Below are 23932 nucleotides of genomic sequence, written 5' to 3' on the forward strand. Positions count from 1 at the left end.
AGTCTGGAGCACTAGGCATCTCTCTTTTGCTGCAAGATGTCAACTTGTAAATAGTATGCTGATGAGCATACATACCTACTGAGGGTAAATATTTATCATCCCAAGAAGTGTGCTAAATAAAGTGAACAGAATCTGCAGGTGCTATCTTTAGAGTAGGACTCATAATGATTCTAAGCCAGGGGCTATTTGTCGGGATACGTTATGTAAATCAAAGGCTGCTCGTGGCCTTGGTTTTAGGAGTACTTTGTAGTGGAAGTTAGCTGTTGTAAGTAAGTTGGTCTGGTGCATTGCTCAAAAGAAAGACAACATGTGGGTGAAGTGGGTGAATGAAATGTATATCAAGGAGCATTAATAGAGCAACTATGTGGCGCATCCTAATGCTAGCTCGGCATGGAAGTACATCTGTCAAGCCAAAACTGAAATGACTGAGATGCTTAATGGAGATCAGTGGTTGCAAGATCCTATGTTAAGTATAAAGAAGTACTACTACACTGCTATAAATACTGATGACATGAGGTTACAGTGGAGCACATTTGCCTGGAATAGGTTTTCTCAACCCAAGCACAGAATGATTCTTTGGTTAGCCCTCCAAAACAGATTGAAAACGAAGGATAGGTTGAAGAAGCTTGGTATTTGTGTTGATGATGTGTGTGTAATCTGTGGTCAGCAGGTTGAATCTCTAGACCACTTGATGTTTCAATGCCACTACAGCAGGTAGTGTGTTGAGAAGATTATGGAATGGCTTGGTGTTACATGGAGGGACAGAAGTATCCATCAGATGTGTAGATGGATTAGAGGAAGATACATAAGTACTAAGTTTCAGAAGAAAGTGGTTCTTGCTGCTCTTACTGCTACTGTTTATACATTTTGGAGAAATTGCAATACAGCTTATTGGGATAGTGTAATTACGACTATTAACAAAACTGTGCAGGATGTAAAGTTTAGTGTGAAAAGTTGAATTTTGCAGATTTTAAGTATAAAAGTTAAAGGTAGAGATAGAAATTGGATCGAAAATTTGTAAGGCTGGGCATGTCTAGTGATTAGGAATGGTTGTTGCTGCAATGTCTAGGTGTTCTTTGGTTTTTTGGGCTTAATATTACTTACTTTCCAAAAAAAAATCAATTCTCAAATAATTTTCAGCAACTTTAAAATATAATAAACCTCGCTCCTTTAGAAGTATTTAAAAATCTTTCTCATGAATAAAACATAAATTTTTATTAATACTTCTTAGTATATACTACTATACTATACTATTAAAACCCTTAAAATTCTAACAATAATACCCTTTTTAAAATTCCAGCAACATATAATCTGTTAAAACTCCCTTTAAACATGCTTAAACATATTTAAACTTATAAGATTAATCAATTCCATAGTTTATAACATACTACTTTGATTTTCCAATCTTTAACACCCTAAAAATCCATACTTTGATAATTAAAAATCCAATCTAAACATAATAAATAATCTGAATTTTTATTTCTTCGATACATAAATTATATACTCTTAGATTCATAATCAAATCATCAAACTAAAACTTTTAAACATAATCAAACTAAAAACAAATCTTAAAAACACAAACTTTAAATAAAAACTTGAGGAGGAAGAAAAGTAATCAAACAAAAGAAAAGAAGAAGGAAAATAGGTGCGCCGGTCAAGGCGGTGGTCGGCTGCAGGTGGTGACGGCAACGGTTGGTAAGGCACGGTGGTTGATAAGGAGGGATATTACCTGTGGAGGAAGAAAGTGTTTTTTAAAGCATGCCTAAACAAAATATTTTAACTTATTTAAATATTTGAAATAATTTCTTTGACTTTTAAATAGTCAACTAAGAAATAAATTATTCTAATACTAAATTATATTTAAATAAAAATATCTACAATATATTTATAAAATTCATAAATTTACGGGGGATTAAATGTTGTGACTCTTGAAAAGGTGCTTACCACCTTATTTGCTTACCACTATTTGTTCAGCAATTAAATTAAGTTTGTTCATGATATTAGACATTGGTTATATGTTTTCGGGATGTTGTAGGCTTGTAGCCTTGAGATTTTATGACACTGGAAGTCACTTTATGCACTACCTTTAATCTTCAATAAACTGTTGTGTTGGTTTCCTTGGCTATGTGATGTTTGGTAGCGTCTTCTGATCACCGTCTGATAGAATGAATATCATATTTGTTGGAGTTAAGGCTTGGAAAAGCCTTGGCTCATTTTGTTGTTTGTCTCACATTGCTTGTGGGAGGGAATCTCTCCTTGTTTTTATATTCCCTCCCTCCTTCCTTCTATTGAGTTGGTTCTAGAGATGCTTTTGTGGTTGGATGTCATGTTTGGTTTGGGCTTGCTATCACACGCACGCACGCGCGCGCCGCCCTCCCGGACCGGGCCAAGGCCATGGGCCATGGGCCTTGGGCCTTGGGCCTTGGGCTTTGGGCTTTGGGGAATAAACTTAACTTAACTATAGTTTTGGACCCGGGAGCTGCGCGTGTGTGACCGTTGGAATTTTGTAACGTTTTGACCGTTACAGTATCCCTAATGATCCGCCCTTTTATTGTTGTCCGTTTTTGGCCTGATTTTTCCCTATAAAATCCGTATGGGGAATGCAGCAACTGTTGGGTTGCTTGGACAAGGAAAGGTCACTCTAAAACTTACCTCTGGAAATACCCTCTCCCTTTCAAATGTCTTGTATGTTCCTACTATGCGTCGTAACCTAGTTTCTGGTGCCTTGTTAAACAAAGCTGGTTTGAAAATTATTTTTTGAGGCTAACAAGGTTGTAATGACTCATGGTGGGGAATTTTTGGGGAAAGGGTATCTGAGTGGGGGTTTGTTTATTTTAAATGTTGCTTCTTCTGTTCCTGTTATTAATAAAATTTTTGTGGTTCTGCTTATATTGCCGAGTCTTTAAATTTATGGCATAGTAGATTAGGACATGTGAATGTTGGTTCTATTAAGAGACTAAGGACATTAGACTTGATTCCTAATCTGTCCTCAACCGAGTTTTCTAAGTGTCCTGTTTGTGTTGAAGCAAAATTCACTAAGAAACCTTGCAAAACCGTGACTCAAAGGACCACCCAACTTCTAGATTTAGTTCATACGGACTTAGCTGACTTTCATAACACTAGAAGTAGAAGAGGAAAATTCTGGTATATTTCCTTTGTTAATGATTACTCGAGGTTCACTAAGTTATACCTTCTTAAGGCCAAAAGTGAGGCAAGGGAAGCTTTTATAAAGTATAAGGCCGAGGTAGAAAACCAACTTGATAGGAAAATCAAGATGGTTAGATCTGATAGGGGTAGAGAATATGAGAACTTCTCTTTGTATGACCACTGTGAGAAATTGGTATCATTCATGAACTTAGTGCTCCCTATGTACCTCAACATAATGGTATAGCTGAACGGAAAAATAGGTCCCTGAAAAATATGATGAACGCTATGCTTTTAAGTTCTGGGTTGCCTGATGAAATGTGCGGGGAAGCTGTTCTTTCAGCTTGTCATGTTCTTAACCGAGTTCCTCACAAAAGGATAGATAAGACCCCTTTTGAGCTGTGGAAGGGTTATCCTCCAAACTTGAGTTTCCTAAGAGTGTGGGGGTGTCTAGCCAAAGTTGGGCTTCTTGACTATAAAAAGTCAAACATTGGACCTAAGACTTTTGATGCTGTGTTTATTGGTTATGCTCATGCTGCTTATAGATTCATGTCTTTGAGTGATAGGTCTATTTGTGAGTACAGAGATGCTGAGTTTTTTGAACATGTTTTTCCTTTGAAAAAGGGTGATGTTGCATCTGTGCCTTCTTGTTCTTCTCCTGCTGTTGATTTATCTACTTGTTCTACGCATGATGTTGTTCTACCTACTAGTGATATTCCTGCTGATTTGACTTTGAGTAGTAGTTCAGTTGACATGCATGCTAGTAGTTCATCTGCTGTAGATGAGCCTCGGAGAAGTAAAAGACCTAGAGTAGCAAAAGACTTTGGTTCTGATTTTGTTACTGCTAATTTATCTGAAAGTTCTTGTGTTGACTTGTTGAGTGATGAACTAGTTCATGCTTTCATGATAGAAATGGACCCAAAGACCTTTGATGAGGCAATGAGATATGTGGATGCCAGTTTTTGGAAAGAGGCCATTAAGAGCGAGTTAGATTCCATAGTGTCTAACTCTACTTGGGAGTTAACTGACTTACCTAAGGGATCAAAGACCATAGATAGTAAATGGATCTTTAAAAAGAAGTTGAGACCTGATGGAACTATTGAGAGGTTTAAAGCTAGGCTTGTCATCAGGGGTTCACTCAGAGGAAAGGACTAGATTACTTTGACACTTATTCTCCTGTGACTAAGATAGCCACCATTAGGACCCTGCTAGCTCTTGCTGCTATTCATGACTTAGTTATACATCAGATGGATGTTAAGACTGCTTTCCTGAATGGTGACTTAGAGGAGGAGATTTATATGTCTCAACCTGAGGGTTTTGTGTCTAGGTCAAGAAGATAAAGTGTGAAGTTGAGGAAGTCCTTATATGGTCTCAAACAAGCACCGAAACAATGGTATGAAAAATTTGATAGTACTGTTGTGTCAAATGGTTTCATTGTAAACAACTCTGATTCTTGTGTATATTCAAAATTGATAGGATCAGATTGTGTTATTACATGTCTTTATGTGGATGACATGCTGATTTTTGGTAACAACTTAAAGGTGGTTAATGATACTAAACTTTTCTTGTCTTCAAAGTTTGAGATGAAAGATTTGGGAGAAGCTGATGTGATTTTAGGAGTAAGACTTAAGAGAGTCTCCGTCGCATTTCCCTTAGTCAGTCTCATTATGTGGAAAAGGTGCTTAAAAAGTTTAATTCCTTTGATGTTGTTCCAGTGAGTTCTCCCTATGATTCTAGTATTCATTTGACCAAGAACTTAGGTGAAAGTGTCTCTCAAAGTGAATATGCGAAAATCATAGGTAGTTTGATGTACCTCATGAACTGTATCGACCTGACATAGCTTATGCAGTGAGTAGACTTAGTAGATATACACACAACCCTAGTAATGAACACTGGAGTGCTCTTCATCGTCTTCTCAGATACCTAAAAGGAACTGTTGATTTTTGTTTGCATTATTCTAAATTTCCTGCTGTTCTTGAAGGATTTTGTGATGCAAACTGGGTATCTGGTAATGATGAGATTAGTTCAACTAGTGGCTATGTGTTTACCCTTGGTGGTGTGCTATATCGTGGAAGTCTTCGAAGCAGCTTATATAGCACGTTCAACCATGGAATCTGAGTTCATTGCCCTCGAGTTGGCAGGGTAAGAAGCTGAATCGTTGAGAAACTTGTTGTCTGATGTTCCTTTATGGGGGGATAGGGTGCACCTGTCTCTCTTCATTGTGATTCTCAAGCAGCCATTGGTGTTGCTAAGAACATGTTACAATGGAAGAAGAGACACATACGGATCAGACATGGAGTCGTCAAACAACTCCTGAAAAATGGGGTGATTTCTTTGGACTTATGTGAGGTCCGAAAGAAATCTTGCAGACCCCTTTACTAAGGGGTTATCTAGGAGAGTTGTCCTAGAGTCGTCGAGGGGATGGGCTAAAGCCCATTATTGAGATTTTAAGGTGGATACCCGTTTAGTCAAACGAAGCCATAAATCTTAACTTGCACTACATTTCCCATCCCTATGACACATGGTAGTGCTTTTATCCATAGCCTATTGGTGGTGCTTCTGAGACGCACTTGATGGATATACTTGAGAGGTTGAGCTTTTGCTCTTAATAGTTCCATATCCCTCCGGGGTGGTGTTATTGAGAAACACTTGATGGACTACCTACGTAAGTGTGGAGGTTAAGCCGCTTTATGAAAGACTGGGCTGTCTTTCTAGAGAACTTATTAACCCAAGGAATGCGCATGGCTATAAAGCGCTTGTGATGTATCACGGAGATTGCACGATCTTAAGGAAGGTATGTGTTGTGGGGGTCTCAACGGAACTCTAGTGAGTTCAAGAGAAATTCACTCACTAGATAGTAAGTTGTTGCCTCATTTCACTATGCGTCAATTCAAATCGAAAGATATTGGTGCTTAAGTACTTTCCTTTCCTTACCCAGGAATTTCTTTTGCTTTTCAGAGCCTTTGTGGGGGATTGTTGGAGTTATGGCTTGGAAAAGCCTTGGCTCATTTTGTTGTTTATCCCACATTGCTTGTGGGAGGGAATCTCTCCTTGTTTTTATATTACCTCCCTCCTTCCTTCTATTGAGTTGGTTCTAGAGATGCCTTTGTGGTTAGATGTCATGTTTGGTTTGGGCTTGCTATCACACACGCGCGCGTGCGCCGCTCGCCCGGACCGGGCCAGGGCCAGGGCCTTGGGCTTTGGGGAATAAACTTAACTTAACTAAAGTTTTGGACCCGGGAGCTGCGCGTCTGCCGTTTTTTGCCTGATTTTTCCCTATAAAATCGGTGCCTTCTGATCAGTTAAATATACACAAATAAACAGTCTTGAAATATTTCTTTTCTGCCTTTGCGAATTATCTGTTCTAACAATATTGATGTTGTTTACAAGTTTGAGCAGGTTCTTACTCCATTTAAAAGAGTTGATATGTATTTTATGGATATAACAAAAATAGAAAACCCATTGTTGCATTCTTAATAAAGTTTCGGTATAGGAAGTTACTATAGCTTCTTTCTTTGCTAGAGTCTTCTATATCAAAAGAAATGTCGATTGTTTATCCTTATAAGAAACGTTAGTTTTGATACTAGCTAAAGGAACCAAGCCTGAATCTAAATAACCAAAATGATGAACTTGTGCAGGTAATATTTTGCTGCACTCATAATTTAGAAGTAAAGCTTTCTTATGATATCTTAGCTAGGGTGGCTGAATTCATAACTTGTTCCATATATTGTTCTAATTTATTGGTTTGCTAGATTAGATTGTGAAGGTTGTTAATGGTAGCAGTACCGCTATTTGTAACATTCTCTATTTTTGTATAAAAAACATAATTTGCAATGAAAAATGATACTTTTTATATATGTAACTGTTCGGAAATCACTAACGACACAAAAAAAAGCCAAAAAAATATTATTTATTTTTATGGGGTCATAATGCGCATTAAGGGCTGTGATTTTGGGCAAAATCGCAGCCCTTTATGCGCATTAAGGGTTGTGGTTTTGGTCAAAACTGCAGCCCTTCCTTTTTGCTCAAGGGCTGCGGGCCAAAAACGGAACCCTAAGGGCTATTTTGACCGTTACCCTTAACGTTTTTTCCTCTAGTGTTGCTAGTGTTTTTCGCTCTCCTTTTCTTGGCTTTTCCACCACATTTCCTAATTAATTTCCTTACCTCTGTCAAGCCTCATTACAACCTTGGGAAAGACTACTTAAGCACGTGTTTGATTGTTTATTGGATTCAAACTGAGTCAATTTGCAAAATTAAAGAGTAAGTTTGTTATTTGAGTCGGCCTGATTAGGATGAGCAATGTTATACCTTTCTAAACACATGAGAGTGTGAGTGGGAAAGGATATTATGTTTGGGTTTATGAGAGTTTAGGCACATATCATGCCTGCCACAAAATTGAGAGGAGTGACACCTCGGTGAGCACCTTTTTCAAGATTTGCATGTTATATAAGGCAGCTGCATTTGATTGTTTTTTTGGGTGATTGGTGGCCAGGGTGATCTGAACAACTGAACTTGGATTCTGCTTACTTCAAGGATTTTGAGTTTTGAAAATGTTTGAGCCTGAATTTTCTGTCTGTGGGGTGAAGCAATTATGTTTATGTTTATGTTGTGCTTTGCTTGGGGACAAGCAAATGTGTAGCTTGGGGGAGTTAGATGTTATGGTTTTCTATAGAGTTTTTTCCCGTATTTATAAGCTAAAGTGTACGTCAATGGTGCTCTTATGAGCCATTTTATGCTATCTTTCTCCATTTAGTTGTGGTTTTCTATTTTGTGATGATTTGTAGGTTCTAGGGAACTATTTCCCTATTTTCGGCTACTTTACGTCTACTACAGTTGATAAGTCATTTTTATATATAGTTTTTAGATGCAATTAGTTGCATTTTAGAGCATTTAGTTTCATATTTAGGTTCATTGTTGCATTGTATTCTTAAGTTATGCTTTTCTATTCCTATTCGGTATGTTTTCTTGTTTTTGATGAATTTCAGGCATTGAAGACTTATTTTGAGTATGATTAGCTAAGCTTAAAGATTAGTAGCACTTGGAAAGAAGCTACAATGAATAAGGATCGTATGGATATGTCATAGTACGAGTTTGAGCAAAAAAAGAAGCGGAAAATCATTAGAAGAAATGTGAAAAAGAGTCACATCTACTCTTCTTATCATAACTTTTGATGTGATTCTTAGAATCGAGTAATTCCACCAGATTTGGAAACTATACTTGTAGAAATTTCCAACGATAGGTGGCACGCCTCGAGGAGACTTCTATTCAAGAAGTTATGCCTTTTTGAAATTGGACGGTTTCTGCTGGAATCTGCCACGCGTACGCACGGATCACTAATCCGCATATTAATGATTTATTTAAAACTTTCCTAATCTTGTAAATTACTTTCCAAGTCATATTAGGTTATTGAATATTTATTTAGATAGGTTTTCATTCTTTCTCTCTCCTGACTCCCTCTCACGTTATTTTCTTAGTTTTTAGTTTTCTCTCCTCTCTTTCTCTCTAGTTTTTAGTGTAAGCCCTAGTTTTTATTCTTCATTAATTCATGAATTCTATTAGTTTCTTTCCTTGATTTCTTTTATTATGTTTTTCTTTGTAGATTTAGATTTCATTATTTATTTCATGATAGAGTAGTTTCTTTTATCTATGGTTAAGTGATCCCTAGTATGATTTAATTCATGATTGCTTCTTTATATTCTCATATGAATGGTTGATTGTTCTTGCTTAATTGATTGTGCATATTCCAATACTAGATTAGGGATAACTAGTATTGTTTTAATTCCATTGTCTTGATCACAACGGGAGTTGGATTTTGACGGATTTGAGTATTTCAATTAATAAGGACATGAAGTTCTCCACGGGAGTAGGTAGAATGGATTGTTAGGAAGTTAAAGTGTCGCGTTCAATGTCTTTAATTTGCATGATTCCACGGGAGTAGGCTTGAATGCATATTAGAGAAACCATAGATACTCGGGAGAGGTCTATGGTACTTTTGAACATTTAATTGATTAGTTTGGGGTAGGAATTATTTTGTATTACTTCATGCTAGTGGGGATACTTAACTGTAGAGTATTTTATTTATATATTGATTAGTATAGTTATTCCGACGATCATTGATATTAATATCCTTTAGTCTTACCATTATTTAAGGGCTAATCATATAACAACTTTCTCTCTGTGGGATCGACTCTGACTTACCCTACTACATAGTCAGGAGGATTAGTTAGGTTGTTTATTTTTGTTAGGTGCGCGACACGCTTATCCAATTTTGGCGCGGTTTCCGGGGAGACGGTATTGTTTTATTTAGTTTTTATTGTTGGTGAGACGGTATCTTTTATTGCTTTTTAGTGTAGATTTCATTGCTTTCGTAGGATGTTGCACGGTTTGTACTGCTTATTAGGAGTGGGAGTTTACGTGTAACCAAAAAAATTGTACTGCTTTCTTAGTTGCATTAGCATATTTCATATCATATTAGATTTCATCTCATTTTAGTTGCATCTATGGGACTGCTGCTAAAACTTGTTGAGAATCTTGTTAATATTTTTACTACATTTGTTGAGTGTCACTCATCTTGTTCATGATACTTCATAGCACGATTGTTTCGCAACTAATTGTTTGGGGTAAGATTGATTGATCTCTCTCTGGTTCGATTTAACATTACTATGCAGACACCTTAACCTAAGTGAGCTTCTGTGCTGATAAACTGACGTATCTGTGTCGGTTCTATTCTTTCAGGTGTGATTAGTTCCTCGTTGTTGCATTGATCTTGACTTTGACTTGGTACTCCTTGATATTTGATAGTGCATACCTTTTGATATGATTGAGGCGTTTCATTTGATGATCTTAGCTCCAGAGTTATTCTTGTTTTCATATTATCCTTCCTTTAGCCCGCTAAGCCTTTTCTGACTTTGTTCGATTGTTACCTACATTACAAGCCTTGACCTCATTTGATTCTTGTCCCAAACCTAGCTTGGGGGAGTGAGTATTAGTTTAGTTTAGTTTATATTGAATTGAAGTGCTCTATTTGTGGTTTAGAAGGATGGAAAAGTATGTTGAGTGAGCTTGGAAATTGAAATGAAAGTTTGAAAAAAAAAACACAAAAAAAGGTGAAAAATGAAATGAAAAAGAAGTGAAAAAAAAGTTGTGAATAAAGTGAAATAAATAGGGTTATGATTGAATTCTTAAGTGAAAAAGGTTGTTGATTATGTTTGGAGATTATTGGTTGTTGCATGAAGTTGTTATGACCTTTCATGGTCATGTTTTCAGTTATATGATGCTCCTCCTTCTTAGTTTTTCCACCATAATTCCCAAATTATTTTGCATACCTTTAACCTCAGCCCTATTACAACCCTCAAAAGTCCTCTTGATCATTGTGTATTGTATTATTGAGTATTAAGTAAGTCAAAAAGTCAAAGTTAAAGAGTAGTTGCTTCATCTAAGTCGACTTGTTTAGGTTGAGAGTCATTGTTTAACCCTTAAACACATGAGAGATTTGAGTGCACATAACTATAGCGAGGTCTGTCAGGTTTTGTTAAATCAAGCTTGGGGGAGATGGTCTGTGGTATGATTAGAGAGTCAATTGTGATACATGACATGCTATGCGGCTTTGTTCGAGCTTGTTTCGATGATTGGCTTATGTTGTGATTATATCTCTTGTGTTTTCAATTAAGTGTTTAGCCCTGTTGTAGTCCCATATTATAGGTTGTCTAACTTTTCCGATGTCTATGTCTTATTGCTTGAGGATAAGCAATGGTTTAGCTTGGGGGAGTTTGATAAGTCATTTTTAGATATAGTTTGTAGATGCATTTAGTTGCATTTTAGACCATTTAGTTTCATATTTAGGTTCATTGTTGCATTGTATTCTTAAGTTATGCTTTTCTATTCCTATTCGGTATGTTTTCTTGTTTTGGATGAATTTCAGACATTGAAGACTTATTTGGATTATGATTAGCTAAGCTTAAAGATTAGTAGCACTTGGAAAGAAGCTACAATGAATAAGGATCATATGGATATGTCATAGTACGAGTTTGAGCAAAAAACGAAGCGGAAAATCATTGGAAGAAATATGAAAAAGAGTCACATCTACTCTTCTGATCATAACTTTTGATGTGATTCTTAGAATCGAGTAATTCCATCAGATTTCGAAACTAGACATGAAGATCTCTCCAACGATAGGTGGCATGCCCCGAGGAGACTTCTATTCAAGAAGTTATGCCTTTTTTGAAGTTGGACTGTTTTTGCTGGAATCTGCCACGCGTACGCGCGGATCACTAATCCGCATATTAATGATTTATTTAAGACTTTCCTTATCTTGTAAATTAATTTCCATGTCATATTAGGCTATTGAATATTTATTTAGATAGGTTTTCATTCTTTCTCTCTCCTCACTCCCTCTCACGTTATTTTCTTAGGTTTTAGGTTTTAGTTTTCTCTCCTCTCTTTCTCTCTAGTTTTTACTGTAAACCCTAGTTTTTATTCTTCATTAATATCATGAATTCTATTAGTTTCTTTCCTTGATTTCTTTTATTATGTTTTTCTTTGTAGATTTAGATTTCATTATTTATTTCATGATAGAGTAGTTTCTTTTAACTATGGTTAAGTGAACCCTAGTGTGATTTAATTCATGATTGTTTCTTTAAATTCTCATATTAATGGTTGATTGTTCTTGCTTAATTGATTGTGCATATTCCAATACTAGATTAGGGATAACTAGTATTGTTTTAATTCCATTGTCTTTATCACAACGGGAGTTGGATTTTGACAGATTTGAGTATTTCAATTAAGGACATGAAGCTCTCCACGGTAGTAGGTAGAATGGATTGTTAGGAAGTTAAAGTGCCGTGTTCAATGTCTTTAATTTGCATGATTCCACTAGAGTAGGCTTGAATGCATAATAGAGAAGTCATAGATACTCGGGAGAGGTCTATGGTACTTTATAGGGTGGACTTTTCCTTGTGAACATTTAATTGATTAGTTTGGGGTAGGAATTATTTTGTATTACTTCGTGCTAGTGGGGATACTTAACTGTAGAGTATTTTATTTATATATTGATTAGTATAGTTATTCCGACGATCATTGATATTAATCTCCTTTAATCTTACCATTATTTAAGGGCTAATCATATAACAACTTTCGCTCTGTGGGATCAACTCTGACTTACCCTACTACATAGTTAGGAGGATTAGTTAGGTTATCTATTGTTGACCCTTGAGTTTTGAAGATGACTTAACCACAAAATACATAGTATATTTTATTTATATTGTTGCAAGGTAATTCATGATCGAGCTAAGAGAATACTTGATTGAAGATTAAAACGGAGAATTAATCAAGATCGAAGTAAAGATGTTCGAGAGATGAAGAATCAAGCATGGTATGAAGATTAGAATACATTAGGGTGTATTTATTATCTTCATGTTAAGGTTGAGTAAAAGCTAAATTAAGTTCGTGGTGAATTCTCAAAGGAACTTGGTTCTGTTCCCATGATAGGAACAGACCTGGCACTATAGGAACAAGGTTAGGGAACAAGACTTAAAAATGATTTAGGAACACCTAAGAATCTCTAAAGTTGTGCGCCTAACTCAATGTATGCGCCCAATATGTTAGTTAGAGTTTTTAGGGTTGTTTTAACTAAAATCCACTATTTTAGGAATTTAGATTTAGTTTGTTAGGAAAAAGATTTTAAAAATATTTTCTGATTTTAATCTAACCGATTTTCAAATATTATCTTTTTATCTTTTATCTTTTATATTTTATTTTAAAGATTTTGTTTTCAAAAATAATATATTTCCGGTTTTTAAATGATTTCGATTTTTAAAATATAAAATTGTTTTTCGATTTTATCAAATACTCCCTCCGTTTCCTAAAGATCTTCCCTCTTTCCGTTTAAGGGTGTTTCCAAAAGATCTTCCCTCTTTTGCTTTATTCCTTATTTGGCAAAACAAATTTCCCTATTTACCCTCTCATGTCACTATCATATGGTCTACCATTACATTATTAATTCAATTTTACTCCCTTTCTCTCTCCTACTTTAACCCCTTTTTATTTGTTTATTTATCTTAACCCCTTTCTCTCTCCTACTTTACTCACACCATGCCCCACACAACTTGATTTTCCTTGGTATTTGTAGGAACAGTAAGTGGGAAGATCTTTAGGAAACGGAGGGAGTATATTTTAAAAAGATATTTTTCCTAAAAACTAGCTAAAGTAAATAAATATATTTATTTCCTAAAAACTGGACTACACGCCTAAAAGATACTGCTACACGTTTTTTGTAGTTAGTGGATTTAGTGGCTTAGTTAATTATCCTGCAAGTATTTAATTAATTTAAATGAGTTTAATTATTCATCAAGTTTTGTAAAACAACGTAATATGTTACTGTTTCTCTTATGAAGTGAAGTAGTGGATTAGTGGGTTATTTACTTGACATAGAATATTTAATTTATTTAATTAATAATTAATTAAAATCATGGAGATCATGTGATAATGGTTTAATTAGTGGAGTACATGTCTTGTCTTAATTGTCTATAAATAGGCGCCTAATTCATTTGAACAAAGTGTGTCTGACTTAGCTAATTTATCTTAGTTGTCTAAAAGAGTCAGTGACTTTTCCTTAAGAGAATTCATACTTACATTAATCGAGTTTATTACTCTTCCATTGTTTTACAAAGTGTATTTTTGAGAAAAGGGTTTGAGTGAACTCTTGTAAGTGTGAGAAGCTTTGAGTGAAGCAAGAGAAAGAAAAAGGAACTTCGAGTGAAATTTGAGAGGAACGTCAGTTGTGGGAACTGTCGTTGGGAACTTGAGTTGAGTGACTTAAGTTGAGAATCGAGAGAAAAGTAATAGGTTGTAATCAGAATTGTTTTGGCCTATTATAGTGGAAAGTTGTTTTAAAATCCCTTGTGGTCGAAGTTGTTTCTTCCTACTAGGCCTAGGAAGTTTTTCCTCGCTAAATCTCTCGTGTTCCCACTGTTTGTTCCCAAGTTTACTTTTAATTCCGCAAAAAGTATAGCTTATTCTCTCACTATAATTCACCACCCCTCTTATAGTGCTCATATTGTACAACATTTATTTTTGTTAGGTGCGCGACACGCCTATCAACAATCTACTGGAGAGGTTCATGAGCTTATATGATGAGTTTCGAGCTCCCCATGATGCTTTCCTGGGCCCTTAGACAAGAAGATTAGAGGACTTGGCGTCTAAAGCCAAGCAAAGAGGAAAAGAGCATCGCCCAGCCCCATTGGGCGACCTGAGCCCAATCAGGCGCCCATTTTTACTGACTTCCTGAGTTTTATTGCGGGCCTTATCGGGAGCCTTTAGCCCAGTCGTAATTCGTTGTGGCAGCCCCATAGGGCAGGTGTTGGTTGCGCTATGAAGAGAAGTCTACGATAAACTTGTGTGGCCCGATTTGATCGGTCGTGTCAGCCTGATGTGATCGGGCGGTTGCTATGCTGGTGGGTTTTAAAATCTGCGATAAACTTTAGTCGCCCGATCTAATCTGGCGGGTTAGGCCCAATCGGGCGATGTTTTCGTCCTTTCTTTTGATGAGCATGCACACCTATGACTTTTATTTCAGGGGTTATTATAAATAGCTTTTGGAAGAATATTTGACTTATCCAAGTTTTATTCAAGTTCTACGTTTTGTTTTCCCAGTTTTCTCTATAGATTCACAAACCCTATGTATTACTTTTTTCATTTGATTCAAGATTTCACCTTTGGATTATTTATAAGTTTCAATATAGTTCTTGAATTTGGTAATCTTTTCTATTGCTTTCTTTATTATTTCTTAGCTTAACTTCATGGTTATTTGCAATTATTCCAAGTATGAACTTTTATATTGATATTGTTATTGCTTTCATAAATATAAGTGTGTAGTCCTCTTTCTAGGATTATAAGGATCTATGTATGAAAAGGATCTATGTATGCAATGATGGATTTATATATTAGTTTAATTGCCTTTTATTTCAATTGTTTCCCATGGTTGATCGCTTATGCTAGATTTATAAATTAGGCCTGATTTGTATTTCTACTATCGCAATACTAAATCTTCTTCGACATGAGAGATACCGAATAGACTTTCAATCCTAAGGCAAAGTGATCATCGACCATGCGAGAGGGGCTAGATGATCTTTGAGGGAGGTAATGTTCGAGAGAAATTGCATGTGCCATAGATAAATTGACTTATTAGGTATTTGTTTTCGTCCCTAATTTACTGAATTGTATGCATAGTGATTCATGATCCTAGGTCTGTATTAATTAATTTATTCCCTGATATTCAATTCAATTGCTAAGTTTAAATTTATTTATTAAAAATCCAATCTTTTGATACTTAGTGTAATAGAATAGTTCAGTTTAACTAGTAACGTCATCTCCTTGCGGATTCTACCCTGCTTGTCTTACTACATTAGTAGAGAGACATGTAGGTTTATTTTGATAGTACGCTACTAACTTGTCAATAGGATAGTGAATCCAACATAAGAGCATATGTAATGGCTGATACAAAATTTGGGATCATCAATAAATTTAATATTTCATCTCTCTTCCACCTCCGTCATGATCTTATTATTACATTTTATGGGTTCTTAATCCCCAACAAATGATTTATAATTTTGGATCTTGACCTTCTATGTCATACTTTATACCATACCACACCAAATATTTTCTCTCTCCCCAAGTGTTCATGATCTCCTTTTTCTTCATTTTCAGTGGTCATTCTCATGATCTAATCCTCCCTTTCTCTCTCCATTCTTTTTTTTTTAGTTTTTCTTTTTTTTTTCATTATATATCCTGATGATTTTTTTCCTAGATAATCCAATGGGCTTAAAATACTATATCATTCAGTTCAGTTATAAAAATTTTGAACGCTAATTTAAATTTGTTAGTTTAGAACATTATAATCCTGAATATGTTGCTCCATTCGTGCAGAGATTTTTACTTTGATGCAATTCTCAATTTTTTTTATAGTAGCATTATAATTTATTTTTGTCTAGCAAGAACTATCATGACTTATATGATTTTACTTTGTTTAAATTATACCTTACTCGTTCTTTATTTTATGTTTCATTTAGTGATCGCAAATTTGCTGATGTTTGTAGACACATAAATTTGTCTCCCCATTTAAGTACCTAGTGATGATACATGCCATTGTCTTTCTCAGTCTTATCCGAAAAAGATAGCAATCCAAAAGCATAAAGTACATTTTCAAATTAAAATGGTCCAAACCAAAATTTAAAAGTCCAAGTAATTACTCTTGATAATAAATTAGTTTTTAGATAAATATTCTCTATTAAATAATTTCATAAAACTTATAATTTTTAGATAATACTCTTTATTCTTCTAGGAGAAGCAAATTTGTTTTCAAATGATAACTAGTTTTTAGGCCCGAGTTATGCCCTAATAAGTAATTATAATTTTCATTTATTAGTATTTTACTTTAAAATTATAACACCAAACATTACTTGGTTGAGTGGTTAAAACTTTAATATACAAACTTCAAGTCATAGGATCAGATCAAATCTTATATCATGCATTTTCTAATTTTTTAATGTATGTGTTTTACACTGAGTTAGTCTTGCGTGGATTATTGTGGACCAAAGCCAGTTATTTAACATAGTGATCATTTTTTTCCATATATTTACCTTTTTAAAATCTTAAGTTATATCATACAATTAATATCTACAATAGTGACTTTTTTTTGTAACAATAAAAATTAAAATGAATAATCACAACTTTCATAAGTCGTCTCAAAATAATCCCAACTTCGGATTATTCCAGAATAATCCTATCTTTTGAGGGAATCTTCTCAAAATAAACCAAACTATCACCTTTTTTGCCTATACTAATCCGTTTTGGGTCCAAGATATATAGAAAAATAATAGTTCGGGTGATTTTGAGAAGGTATCCCCTAAAGTTGGGATAATTCTAACATAATCCAAAGTTGGGCTTATTTTGAGAAGATCGGTGAAAGTTGGATTATTCATGTCAATTTTTCCTTTTTAATACAGTCGCTCTTTCTCACATTAGTTTATCATGATGATATTTTCACTTTGTGACATAGTAAATTTTCTTTTTTCACATAGTCAAACTTCACAAGCTATATATATACATTTTCTATATCTATTTTTTTATATAGTGACCTATGTTTTCATAAATCACATGAATTATTATTAGGTCCGCACTAATTTAGTGTGGACGAAGTTCATATAAGATTTTTTACTTTTACATTAAGAAAACACTCTCAGAAATAGCACCACCTGGCATAGTTCCTTGTTTAGGAACACCTTTTGATATATTAGTATAGCAAACTATGCACGCAATGTGTGCTTGATATTTTTTTTTTCAAAAATGAATCCTAGCCTTTTTTGGTATAAACAACGGTAAAAAGTTGGACCATTAGATATTTTTTTTAGCTAAATTTCATAATTTAAGCCTGTATCACTTAACTTTTCTTTTATTATTGTTTTACTTATGTTTTCTTGTAGGTTTCTAAAATTAAACTTCAGGAACGATAAAAGAACGTTAAGTGAATTTATTTAGGATTTTTTGTGTTGCACTAACATAGTCTTCTGTGTTAAATAGATCATTTAACTTTGTTAATTGATTGAATTTTCTATTTTGATGTAATACTTGGTTCTGTTTGTGAATTTATAGATAAGATATTTGATTGATGTAATATTTTTCTTTTACTTATTTCAACATAAATAAACTAAATGTCATAATTAATGTTTCTTTTTTCGGTGGCTCAATTATAACTTGATTGCCTTCAACAATTAAGTTGATTTTTTAATGCTATATTATATTTGAGTTTGACTTTAATTTTCCCCTTCTTCTAGTTGGAGTTGATTTACTTAATGGGCATTTAAATAATTAAATAGGAGGACACCATACTCCCCCTTCCCTTATATAATAGAGATAGATGTTTAATAAATTTAAAATAATTATTTGAATAAATAATAACACCTGGCCAAATCTATAGTTTGTGTCGCGCAACCATGTTGCATCTTGTGCATTACACTACAAACACCCCATCAATGAATAGTCAGCAAAACAAAAATAAGCATAAAAGAAGTTGCGCTAAAGCAAAGACAATCCGCGAAGCGCAAGCAGACCGCGCCTCACACATTCTCTTTGCGCCAGACGCGTCTGTGTCGCATGGAGCGCATTTTGTCGAGCGACACACAACCCTTTGTGCCAAGCTCACCTGTTTATTTTTATTCGTAATGTGATTTTCCGAACCCAAAACTCTTGGTTTGCATATAGATAACTTGTATATTTACCCGATTGTAACAACTTTTTCCACTTATTATTAACCATATTGTCTCTCGAAACATTAACTGGTCATATACTCAAAATATACTCTTCCCACATACTTCAAACACTTCAATATACTCAAAACTCCATTGATTTCCTTTTATGCTCTAAAGGTGTTATCCTGAAGGTTGTTATTCCCATGACTAATGCGATTCTGTTATATTTCAGAGGACCCATTTTTAATATTCAATTTATATCTAATTGTTCAAAGGTACTAGCATTTTCTTTATGATGTAGATCTTTGGAAGATTCATGCTTTGTATATAACCTCACATGATTCTATTTTGTATATTTTGTTTATATTCATGATTATGTGTTTATTGCTTTCATCACTCCCATATGTTTATTTTTGCTAATCAAAGACGTACATAAATGTTCTCAATTCTCATGCCTAATTAGATGATTTGGACAATTGATTTAGGAACCTAGTAATTCGTGCTAATGATCATATCGCCAAAAACTAGTCTTTTGTGTTCAAAAAACGATCTTAGATTAATTTTTAGGGTATTTAAAATAAATTATTTAATTATTTATTTGTATAAAACTAGACTATATATGAATCATATTTAGTAGATGCAAACAATTAGCAAATTTTATTCAAGATCAAAATTATACCTCACCTTTAAACTCAACTTTTGGTTCATTGACCAAACATAACGTTATGATGGGGAGATCTTCATTGGATAAGTACCTAAGATGTCCCTTTGATTCTCCAAATATCTTGTTAAGTTTATGAGTGTTCCTTTAAAACTTGTTGGCGACTTGAAAACTTTTTTAAAACCAAAATCCTTCAATAAGATAGCCAAATTCGCGCTTACACTGCATAGGCTAAAATAAGCCTACAATGTTCAGTTTTATTTAATCTTGCATGATGGTAGGTATCGTTACTTCATCATACTTATTGGGCCTCAATTAAAACTTAATGCCTACGAGACTTGTTTCTTTGTTTGTATATCAAATTTTTGAACCAAAAATAGAAGTAAAGGTTTTCCGTCAAAAATTTAGAAAATTTTAAAATAAGATTAAAACTCTATTGTACTAAACTTATTATAGTTAAGTAACAAATAAGTTTATTTGAAACAAAAAGTCAAGCGAAAAATAATTCAAATATAAGTTAAGCTCAGTTCATCAAACATAAGTTCAATAACTCGAGACTAATAAGAAAATTAATTGTTTGTATATCAAATATTGTAACACCCCGATAATTTTCTCTTTTACAAAATACCTTTTCAATATAAAACTCAGATAATCAACAAAGCATTACCACTCGTGTGATAATGTATCGGCTTATTCAGAATTTTGCAGCGGAAAACATGTATAACTAAACTTCATACTTGAAATATAATAAATAATCAAAGTATTTTAAAACCACACACACTATTAATGTTAACTTCAAACCAAACATACTATATTATATTCCTACTAACACAATAATAAAGTCAATACGTTACACAAGCTCTCCTTTCCCAGATCCCCATGATATAACATCTGCAAACCTGTAGATGTCAATGCTCTAGAGAATATGTTCACCAAAATGGGTCATCATAGGATAAATAAGGCAAAGCCATGATCAACATACACAAACAAAGCACGTAATCGGCAAAACTGAGTACTACATAATAATAAATAAACATTCCTAACATGATACTAATAAATACGGTTTTTTCACCAAATACCCCTAACAAAAAAATTTATTCACCAAATACCCCAGGTTTTTTCAAAATTCACCATATACCCCTGACTTTTAACAAAATTCACCAGATACCCTTAGTTTTAACGGACGTTAGTGCTCCGTTAGGTTGTATTTATAACTTTGCCCTTATTTTGTGGCGCCATTATGGTTATGTTCCTTTGCCAACCTGGCATAAAATTTCTGCGAAAGAAATCCACTCCCTTTGAACCCCCCCTCTTGCTCTGTTGTTCATGCGTGTTCAAACATCAAAGGAGCCCTAAAAATTAACTGCAAATTTGAAGATTTCTTTACAAAAAGTTGCGATTTTGGAAGACAAAGAGGAAAGAATAGATTCGCGAACTGGGTGTTCTTCAAAGGAGTTAAAAAAGACAATTTTGAAATTTCAGAAAAGGGTTGGAACGCAAAATCATCTCTACTCCCTTTGAAGGTAAGTAACTTCATTGCCTTGTTTATGTTTGAAAAAACTATTTTCTGAACTGCGATTGTGTTCTGGTTAGTTATTTGCATGGTTAGGGTTGATTTTGATCATGATGTAAAATTTGAAATTTCGTATTTTTGTGCAATGTAGTGGTTGAAGTACTTAATTTTTTGAAATTTCTTGTTTTTGGGTTGTTTGTTGTTTATTTTAGGATGGCATCAATTTGGTTGCTTGTCCATTGTAATGGGCATGATTTTGATGTAAGGGTGGAGGACACAGACTTGTGCCACTAAATGGGATTATATGAAGACTTATTTGTGGAATCTGAAAAACAGAATGTGTATCTCCCCAAATCCTTTAGAATATTGGTGCACAACCCTAGAACTAATAGAAAGATGGAAATAAGTAGTGATGCCGATTTAGAGAAGGTGTGGAGTTTTAGGACGGGAACTGACACCATAGAGATGTGGGTTGAGGAAACAGACAAGCCAGGAAATGTGTTTAGGGCATATGTACATCTAAGGGATCAGGCTGAGAGAGAGAAGGCTGAAAACATTAAAAGGGTACAAGAGATTCTGAGGAAAGAGAGGGAAGAAGAAGAAAGGAGACAGAAAGAGGAAGAGGAGAGTCTGAGGAAAGAAGAAGAAGAGGAGAGGGAAGCTGAGGAGGCTAGGAGGTACCTAATTTCAATTGAGGTACCTGTACAGTCAGTGGATGACATTACAATTTGTGAGTACATGAGGGTGTATCAATCACAAGAAGAGGTTATCCTTGGAGATTCCCAACCTAATCCCCCTACCCAACAACAAACACCCCCTGCCTCACCATTTAGGGACACTACTCCTCCACCTACATCCTCTCCTTCACCTGTGAGGACCCTTCACCACCACCTACATCATCTCCCTCACTTGTGAAGGAACCTTCACCACCACCTGCATCCTCTCCCTCACCTGTGAGGAACCCTTCACCACAACCTACAGCCCCTCCCTCACCACCACCTAGAACCCCTCCCTCACCACCACCCACATCCCCTCCCTACCCACCACCCACATACACTGTTTCACCACCATCCACAACCCCTCCCTCACCACCACCTACATCCAATACCCCTGTGCAACCATCCCAAAACCCAAGCCAAACCAGGTCACAAACTTCTACTACAACCAAATCTGTAAGACCACCAAGAACAAGACCAGATGGGTTTGAAGTTCCTAAGAGCACTGCAAAAAAATTAGGGACTTATGTGCTTAAGGAAAATGGTACATATTCTAGGGGTATGAGTAGCACCAGGTCAAGGGGCAGCATTGCCTCTTATACTGCTAATGAGGGAAGAGAAGATAAGGATGATGAAGGGAGTGAATCAGATGAAGACTTTGAGGACGATGAAGAGAGTGAGTCAGATAAAGATGCAATCTTCAATTCTGACTTTGTTGTTGAGGAACACATTGATCATATGATGATGAGCTTTATCAGCCAGGTTTGAGGATTGCCTAGATGGAGGTTCTAAGAAGGATAAGATCTACAAAAATGGTAAAATATGGAATGAAGTTCCATATGGATCCATAAGATTAGAGCCTTGGTTGATTTTTAGCAGCAAAGAGGAGTTCATGGATGTCCTTAGGAATTTCTGTATACAAGAGGGGTTTGCATTAACTGTTGAGAAAGATGATACAACTAGATTTATAGCCTGCTGTGTAATTGAGGGGTGTGAGTGGAGGATACATGCTGCAAGGTTAGCAGATAAGGTCAGTTGGGCTTTAAGACTTTGAAGGGAGAACATTTAACTTGTGGGAGTTAGAAGATAATCCCATGGTGTCCTCTAAGTGGCTATGTAAAAATCTCTCTGAGGAGATTGCTGCAAACCAAGAGGTGCCAGTTGAAGCACTACAGAAGTGGCCATGGAGAGGTTTAGGATCAAGGTAAAGAAGAGGCTGTTGTACAAGGTGAAGACCTTGGCTAAAAGGGAGATACATGGAGGGTTTGATGAGTTATATGGTCTGCTACCAAGGTATGCTGAGATGATCAAGGCAACTAACCCAAGATCTTATGCCTTGGTTACTTGGACAGGGAACATAGGGGTTGTGGTTCCCAAATTCAAGGCATGCTTCTTTGCCTTTGCTGCTAATGTCAGGGGGTTCATAGGTGGCTGCAGACCTCTAATAGGCATTGATGGGGCTCACCTCAGTGGCAACTACAAGGGCATACTCCTTTCAGCCCTAGGCATTGATGGCAACAATGAGATTTTTCTCATTGCATATGGCATTGTTGACACTGAGAGTACACCTAGCTGGACATACTTCTTCAGAAACTTAAGGATATGCTTTGAGAAAGAAGAATGCAAGAAAGATGATTGGACATTCATCAGTGATAGAATGAGGGTGAGTTTCTGGACAGTTGTTATAGATTAATTTTCATACTTTCTTATCTATTTTACAGTACTAATTTAATTTCTTATTCTCTTGCTTAGGGTGTTGACAGTGCAGTGCATGAGGTGTTCCCAAGAGCAACAAGGAGGGTTTGTTGTCAACACTTGTACATGAACTGCAAAAATGCAGGTACAGTGGGACACCTTCCACAAGCTCTTCTGGACAGCTGCTGATGCATACAATGAGTTTGTCTTCAGAAGTCCATGCTGAAGATTCATGAATACAACCCTGAGGCAGTGGCTTATTTGGACTCATGCACAGAGCAATGGTCTAGGCATGTCTTTGATCCACTAGTTTGTTGTGATCATAACACAACAAACTTTGTGGAGAGCTTCAATGCTTGCACAAAATCATGCAGGGACCTTCCTGTTTTCACTTTGCTTGAGGGTAAGTAACCTAAATTATTCCTTCTTTGTGTTTGCTTCAATTGATGTGATTTTAACATGTTTCCTACTTTATGCAGCCATAAGAAACTGGTCCATGAAGAGAATTGGGCCAAGGTTTGATAAGGCAGTTGACATGGATGTTAACATGCTCACTGATTATTCAAAGAAGGTCTTACAAACTAGGAGTGATGAATCAAGGTTTTGCTATGCTACTTCATGTGGAGGGGGTGAATTTGAGGTTAGAGATGTTCCCCATTAGGTCAGTTGATGGTAGGTGTGGGTGTGGAAAATGGCAAGCTTGTGGTATACCTTGCAAACATGCACTTAGAGTTATTTTTTATGAGAGATTGGAGGCTGCTGATTTTGTATCTCCTTATTTTAAGGGGGCAGCTTACAAGGCAACCTATGGGGAGCACATTCACCCCATGGCTAATCCATCTCACTAGCCTGACCATGACCTGCCCCTCATTTCTCCCCTTGATGTTAAGAGAGGTGCTGGGAGACCCCAAAAGCAGAGGAAGAGAGGTCCAAATGAAGCCAAGAAGGGCAAAAGGCACAG

The sequence above is a fragment of the Beta vulgaris genome, chromosome 6, assembly GCF_026745355.1.
Source record: "Beta vulgaris subsp. vulgaris cultivar EL10 chromosome 6, EL10.2, whole genome shotgun sequence".
In the NCBI taxonomy this organism is placed as follows: Eukaryota; Viridiplantae; Streptophyta; class Magnoliopsida; order Caryophyllales; family Amaranthaceae; genus Beta; species Beta vulgaris.